The 8,181-nt window shown below is 37.3% G+C and overlaps 1 non-coding gene across 1 annotated transcript; it reads right to left on the bottom strand.

The window, feature by feature from the left end:
- Window positions 1-1,661: 1,661 nt before the first annotated feature.
- LOC112745872 (small nucleolar RNA R71) lies at window positions 1,662-1,768 on the bottom strand. Its single transcript, XR_003173780.1, has one exon. It is a non-coding gene; the product is annotated as a small nucleolar RNA R71 (small nucleolar RNA).
- Window positions 1,769-8,181: the final 6,413 nt, after the last annotated feature.

The raw sequence follows: 8,181 nt of genomic DNA, 5'->3' as shown, positions 1-8,181 counted from the left end.
ATTGTATGGATTGATACTATTATTTTTCTATTTTAATTCATGTAATGATTTATAATTCAATAATTGTTTTCGTTCATTATTTTATGAATTTGGGTGGAACGGAAGTATGACCCTTGTTCTAATTGAGTTCTTGTATAACTTAGAAAAGCCCTTTACTTGAACAATTGCTTGAAAACATATTCTCCTAAATCTCTAATTATCTGGATATAACAGGATACGTGACATATAATCCTCTTATATTTGGGTAATTAGAATTTCCGTGGCATATAAACTAGAATTGAACTTCACCCTCTAATTGGAATTAAGTGACCAAGGAATTGGCGGTTGATGAATTTTAGAGGAGACTAAAAAGGTCTAAGAAATTAGGGTTTAGTCACATATGGTTTTCCATGAATTAAATCTTGCATGATTAAAATAGTTAGTAAGAAAAGTCAATCCGAAAAATAGATAACTCTGAAACCTTAACTGTTTCTCCATATATTATTGACAACCAATTTACTACTTGCTTGTTTAATTCTTTGATTTACTGTTTAATGCGTTTGAACCTTCAAACACTATTTTTTGCATGTCTAACTAAGTAAATTAATCAACCATTGTTGCTTAGTCCATCAATCCTCGTGGGATCGACCCTCACTCACCTGAGGTATTACTTGGTATGACCCGGTGCACTTGCCAGTTAGTTTGTGGTTTTAAATTCTACACCAAGTTTTTGGCGCCGTTGCTGGGGATTGATAGTGATTAACAACAATTAGTCGTTTGATTGCTTATATTAGGCATTTCAGTTTTAATTTTTTTTTAAATTCTATTTTAGCATTTTAGAAAAAAAATTAAATAAATAAATAAATAAATAAATAGTTAAATAGATAAAAAAATAGCACTAATATTTCTCTTAATTTCTGAAATTAAGTTTGGTGTTCCCTAGTTAGTCTTATTTTAATTTTTCTTATTTAACTTGCCTAATACTTTCGAAATTTTTGTCTTAATTTTAATAGTAATTTTCGAATTTTAGTGTTTAATTTATTCAGTATTTTTTATTTTATTTCTTTGCACAGGTTACCTCACTAGGAATTCTCTGCACTCTGACATAGAGAATTCCATCTTTTCTTGTCTTCTATTTGTTTATGAGCAGGAACAGGGACAAGAAACCTCTCTTAGACTTTAATCCTAAACTTGAAAGGACTTTCAGGCGACGTTTGCAACAAGCAAGACTTTACAAGGCTGCAGAATCCACTATGGATCATAATAATGCTGTTAATGCCAATATGGCAAATTCGAATGGGAATGAGCAACCTCGGAGAGTGCTTGGCTCTTACACTGCTCCTACTGCAGATCTTTATGGAAAAAGCATTGTGGTGCCTCCTATAACTACAAACAACTTTGAGTTGAAGCCACAATTGGTCACCCTGGTGCAATAAAACTAACAATATCATGGTCTTCCCCAAAAAGACCAAAATCAATTTATTTCTAATTTTCAGCAGATTTATGATACTGTGAAGACAAATGGAGTGAACCCTAAGGTGTACAAACTCATGCTCTTTCCATTTTCTCTGAGGGATAGAGCAAAGCTATGGCTAGATTCCCAACCCAAGGAGAGTTTGGATACTTGGGACAAGATTGTTACTGGGTTTCTTACTAAATTTTTCCCACCAAAGAAGCTGACTAAGCTTAGAGTGGAGGTTTAGACCTTCAGGCAGAAGGATGGAGAGACTCTTTATGAAGCTTGGGAGAGATACAAGCTACTGACTAGGCAATGCCCTCTGGACATGTTCTCCAAATGGACCCAACTAGATATCTTTTATGAAGGCTTAGGTGAAATGTCCAAGATGTGCTTAGATAATTCTGCAGGTGGTTCATTGCACATGAAGAAGACACTGGAGGAGACTATTGAGCTTATTGAATTGGTTGCTAGCAATCAATATTTATATTCATCTAACAGGAACCCTGTGAACTCGGAAGCTCCTCAGAGGAAAGGTGCTTTGGAAGTGGAAGCTGTTGATGCCATTCTTGCTCAGAATAAGCTTTTGTCTCAGCATATAAATCTAATTACTCAACAGTTGAGTGGAATGCAAGTCTCAGCTATCAACACCCAAAATCCACCTCAAGAAGTTTCTTATGACATGGTAGGTAATTTTGTGCAAAATGATAATTATGATTATGCTCAATCCTCAGCTGAACAGGTCAATTACATGGTGAGTGGTCCTAGAAATCCCAATAATGATCCATATTCTAAGATATACAATCAGCGATGGAGAAATCACCTAAATTTTGGGTGGAGGGACTAACCTCAGAGACCTCAGAATTTCAACAATAATTCTCAGGGCGCTTCCAACAGAACAATCACAATAACTACCAATTTTAATCTCAACAACAACAACCACCTCAGCAGGCAAATTTTAAATCCCAAGAAGATTCTAATTGGGAGATGATGAGGAGTTTTATGTAGGAAACCAGAGCCTCCATTAGAAATTTGGAGGTGCAAATGGGCTAACTGAGCAAGCAAATACCCGAGAGGTTTGCAAGTACATTTCCAGGTGATACAGTGGTGAACCCAAGAGAAGATTGCAAGGTTATTCAATTGAGAAGTGGTAAAGTAGCTGGCTCTGAGACCAAGGACAATGAGGAGTTAGTTGAAAAAGAAGCTCCAGAGGAGAAGAAGGAAGAAGTGGAGCACGCCCCTCCAAAGCGTGCAGACAACCCGTTCCCTAAATCTCTTGACACTTATCCTACATTGCCAAAGGCTCCTGAATACAAGCCAAAAATGCCATAACCTCAGAGGCTTTAGAAGGCTTCCAAAGAAAATCAATTTTCTAAATTTTTAGATGTCTTCAAGAAGCTACAGATCAATATTCCTTTTGTAAAGGCTCTTGAGCAAATGCCTCTCTATGCTAAATTTATGAAAGAGTTGTTGACCTACAAGAGGAATTGGAAGGAACAAAAAACAGTGGTGTTAACAAAGGAATGCAGTGCCATTATTCAACATAACCTTCCTGAGAAAATGCCAGATCCAGGAAGCTTTGTAATTCCTTGCACCATTGGAGATGTCACCATTCAGAGAGCTTTATGTGATCTTGGAGCTAGCATCAATCTCATGCCACTTTCAGTGATGAAAAAGCTTCAAATTGAGGAGGTAAAACCCACTCGTATTTTTCTTCAACTTGCTGATCTTTCTATTAAATTACCTGTGGGTGTTGTTGAGGATTTACTTGTGAAAGTAGGACCATTTATTTTTCCTGTTGATTTTGTTATATTAGACATGGAAGAGGAGGTAAAATCCTCTATTATTCTTGGTAGACCCTTTTTAGCTATAGGTAGAGCTCTGATTGATGTGCAAAAGGGTGAATTAACCCTGAAGGTCAATGAAGAACAGGTGGTCTTTAATATTTTTGAAGCTCTCAAGCACCCTAATGATTCTGAAGGGTGTATGAAAACAGATGTTATTGAACCACTTGTTCAAGAGGTACTGAAAGCTGAGGTACTTGATGACATTCTGGATCCTATTTCTGAGCATGAATTAGTTGAAGTTGATGATTCACCACCCCAGAAGGCTATGATTCACATGCCTAAAGCAGAGGAGGAAGCCCCCATGCTTGAGCTCAAACCTTTACCCCCTTCTCTGAAATATGTATTATTGGGTAAAAATGATTCCTATCTAGTGATTATTAGCTCTTCCCTGAAGCCTAAAGAGGAAGAGGCGCTTATTTCAGTGCTCAGGAGCCATAAAACAGCTCTTGGGTGGACCGTTGGTGATTTTAGTCCAACCAAGTGTATGCATAAGATTCTTCTTGAAGATGATGCTAAACCAGTTGTGCAATCACAAAGGAGACTCAATCCAACTATGAAAGAGGTGGTCCAAAAAGAGGTAATAAAATTATAGGAAGCAGGTATAATTTATCCTATTTCTGACAACCCTTGGGTAAGTCCTGTGCACATAGTTCCCAAGAAAGGAGGGATGACAGTGATCAAGAATGAAAAGAATGAGCTTATTCCTACAAGAACAGTCACAGGTTGGAGATTGTGTATAGACTACAAGAGGCTCAACACTGCTATAAGAAAGGATCACTTCCCCCTGCCTTTCATTGATCAGATGCTTGAGAGGTTTGCTGGTCATGCTTTTTAGTATTTTCTAGACGAATATTCTGTATATAATCAAATTGTAGTGGACCCTCAAGACCAAGAGAAGATAGCATTCACATGCCCTTTTGGAGTATTTGCTTATAGGAGAATGCCATTTGGACTTTGTAATGCTCCAGCAACTTTTCAAAGGTGTATGATTTCTATTTTTTCTGATATGGTTGAAAAGTTCATTGAAGTATTTATGGATGATTTTTCTATCTTTGGTAATTCTTTTAAATCCTGCCTTAAGCATTTATCTCTTGTCTTGAAACGGTGTCAAGAATCAAACCTTATTCTAAATTGGGAAAAATGTCATTTTATGATTACAGAAGGTATCGTTCTTGGACATCGGATTAAGGTTGATAGAGCAAAGATAGAAAAATTACCACCACCAGCTAATGTTAAGGCAGTCAGGAGTTTCTTGGGTCATGCAGAATTTTATAGAAGATTTATAAAAGATTTTTCTAAAATTGCTAAACCATTAAGCAACATGTTGGTTGTTGATGTTCCTTTTGTCTTTGATTCTGATTGCCTGCATACTTTTGAAACTCTGAAAGCAAATCTTACCTCTGCTCCCATTATAGCTCCCCCTGACTGGGATTTACCATTTGAGTTGATGTGTGATGCTAGTTATTTTGCTGTAGGAGCTATTTTAGGACAGAGGCATAAAAAGTTTATACATGTTATTTACTGTGCTAGCCGTGTGTTAAATGATGCCCAAAAGAATTACACAACTATAGAAAAAGAATTATTAGCTATTATGTATGTTGTTGATAAGTTTTGGTCCTATTTAATTAGTTCTAAGGTTACTGTTTATACTGATCATGCTGTTTTGAAGTACCTTCTAACTAAGCATGACTCTAAACCAAGATTAATCAGATGGGTGTTACTCCTTCAGGAGTTTGATATTGAGATAAAAGACAGGAAAGGGTCAGAAAATCAAGTAGCTAACCATCTTTCCAGAATAGAACCTGAAGTAGGAGTACAACCACCCACAGCTGTGATTGAAACATTTACTGATGAGCAATTGTTCCTCATTCAGCAGGCTCCATGGTTTGCAGACATTGCAAATTACAAGGCCATGAATTTTATTCCAAAGGAGTACAGTAGGCAACAAGTAAAGAAGCTATTAACTGATGCAAAGTACTACATTTGGAAGGAATCGTACCTTTTTAAAAGGTGTTCAGATGGTATAATTCAGAGATATGTCCCGGATGAGGAAAAATAGCAGATTCTTTGGCACTGTCATGGTTCTGATTATGGAGGCCATTTTGGTGGTGAAAGGACAGCTACAAAGGTCCTTCAGAGTGGGTTTTACTGGCCGACTCTCTTCAGGTACTCAAGGGAATTTATGAAGCACTGTGACAGATGTGAAAAAGCCATGAATCTTCCTGCCAACCATGAGATACCACAGCAGGGGATTCTTGAGGTTGAGTTGTTTGTTGTATGGGGTATTGATTTCATGGGACCATTCCCTCCCTCACATTCAAACAACTATATTCTAGTGGCAGTTGATTATGTGTCCAAGTGGATGGAAGCTGTGGCTCTACCCACCAATGATGCCAAAGTAGTAATGAGCTTTCTTCAGAGATACATTTTTAGCTGGTTTGGTGTCCCAAGGACACTCATTAGTGATGGTGGAAGTTGATGACAAGTCATCTTAGCCTAGTTTCACTAGCCTTTTTCTTTTGTTTTTGATTGATTTTATGCACTTTCTTAAGCCATAAGCAAGCCAATTGGGTAGATTTCCATGTTTCTTTTGATTCAATCAACCATGTATGAATTCATGCACTTTCATGAGATTTTGTGCTATAATTGTCATATATTATGAAAGAAATACAATCTCATGATTTGGGGCATAGCTTTGATTGTTTTGATTGATTGATGATAGGTGAAAAGAGTTTTGAAGAAGGTTGAAGGAAGAAGGAATGGCTAGGAGCAAGAGAGAACAAAAAGTTTGAGCCAAAGTTTGCCTCAAACTTTAGTTCAAACTTTTAGAAGAGTTGAAAACATGCCAGAGGAAAAAAGCTTGAGCCAAAGTTTGCCTCAAACTTTAGCTCAAACTTTTGGAAAAATTGAAAACACTCCAGAGGAAAAAAAAGCTTGAGCAAAAGTTTGCGTCAAACTTTAGCTCAAACTTTTGGGAGAAAAGCTTGAGCCAACGTTTGCCTCAAACTTTTTGGCAAACGTTGGCATCACAAAACCAACACCCTGGAGGAGAAAAGCTTGCGCCAACGTTTGCCTCAAACTTTTTGGCAAACGTTGGCGCCACACTTGCACACCCTGGAGGAGAAAAGTTTGCGCCAACGTTTGCCTCAAGCTTTTTGGCAAACGTTGGCGCCACACATATACACAAGGGGGCCAACGTTTGAGCAAAAGTTTGACCTCAAACTTTAGCCCAAACGTTGGTAGCAGCAAGAGAAGCCATCTGGTATAAAAAGTTTGAGTAAAAGTTTGCCTCAAACTTTTACTCAAACTTTTTATGATTTCAACCCGGTTCACAATGGATCTTTCTCCAACTCCAAGAGCAATCAACCAAGGCCTTTATCAACCCGATTCCATCAAGAGCAAAGGGCCAATTCAAGGCTTGAAGACCATTTGAAGAAAGTGTATAAATAGCTTAGGATTTAAGTTTTTCAGAGAGCTTTTCCTTAGAGAATTTTCAGAACACTTCCAGAGAGCTCACTTTTACATTTTTGATTTACTGCTTTAGAATTCTAGAGAATTTGGGAGGAGAATTGATCTCTCTTCTTCCTTGTTCTTGCTCAGTACTCTTTACTTTTCTTGTTTTGGATCTTGGGTGGAGAATTGAAGAAATTCTGTTTCAATCTCACCTTGGGATCTTGTTTAATTTTCAGCATTGAGTTTCCATTTCTGTTAATTGCTTCTTCTTCTACTTTCTCTGCAATTTACATCTCTTCATTTCCTCTGCAATTGTTCTTGCTGGATCTAGGAAGGCAGTGAAATCTAGACTTGGCTATCTAGTCTCTTGAGTCCTGAGATCTACAGCTTTCAATTTCAATTTTCTTGTTTCGTTGCTCCATCAAGTTTATTTTCATTTTCATTCAAGATCCGGTTTAATTGAGTCCATTGTTTACAATTCTGTTTGTTGAATTTTTCTTTTCCTTGTTTAATTTCTGCAAATCCAATTCCCAATTCCCTTTACAATTCAAGACATTTACATTTCTTGCACTTTAAAATACTGCAATTCACATTTCTTGCGTTCTAAGTTTCTGCCATTTAATTTCTTGTTCTTTAAGATTCAGCACTTTATTTTCTGTTCTCTTTAATTTCATGCAATTTACACATTCCCTTTACTTTCCATGCAATTTAAATTCTGTTAATCACAAATCACTCAACCAAATCTTGATTTGCTTGACTAAATCAACCACTAAACTGAAATTGCTCAATCCTTCAATCCCTGTGGGATCGACCTCACTCACGTGAGTTATTATTACTTGATACGACCCGGTGCACTTGCCGGTGAGTTTTGTGTGTTTGGAAGTCGTTTTCCGAAAATACACATCAAGTTTTTGGCGCCGTTGCCGGGGATTGAAATAGATTGACAATGATTAAGTGAAGTGGAGATCTAGATCTAGCATTTTTATTTTCTGTTTCTTTAACTTTTGACTAACACGGTAACTGTTTGAATTTTTGCCTAAGCTAACTAATATTTCACTTCAGCCATGGATTGAAGTGTTATTGCTTTTCTGGTATTGTGTGATTCTTGTGTTTTGCTTGTATGTCAGATACAAGAAGAAAGATCCCTACCTTTCATGAAACTGACGAAAGAATCCTCCGAAGGCTAAGAAGAGAAGCAAGAAAAAAAAATGTTGCTGGAGAGGAAGAATCAGATGAAGAATATCATGAATTGGAGGAACACTCAACAAATCCAACAAATCCACCAGTGAGAATGGCCAACAACAATGGTCAACCCCAGAGGAGAGTCTTGGCTTCATATACATTTGCTAATCCAAGGCATTGTGGGAGTAGCATCCTTACCCTAAATGTCGATGCAAATAACTTTGAATTGAAGCCCCAACTCATCACCTTGGTGCAGAACAACTG

This window comes from Arachis hypogaea, chromosome 14 (assembly GCF_003086295.3).
Source record: "Arachis hypogaea cultivar Tifrunner chromosome 14, arahy.Tifrunner.gnm2.J5K5, whole genome shotgun sequence".
Classification (NCBI taxonomy): domain Eukaryota; kingdom Viridiplantae; phylum Streptophyta; class Magnoliopsida; order Fabales; family Fabaceae; genus Arachis; species Arachis hypogaea.
Note: the sequence above shows the minus strand (reverse complement) of the source record. Positions and strands in the feature narration are given on the sequence as shown.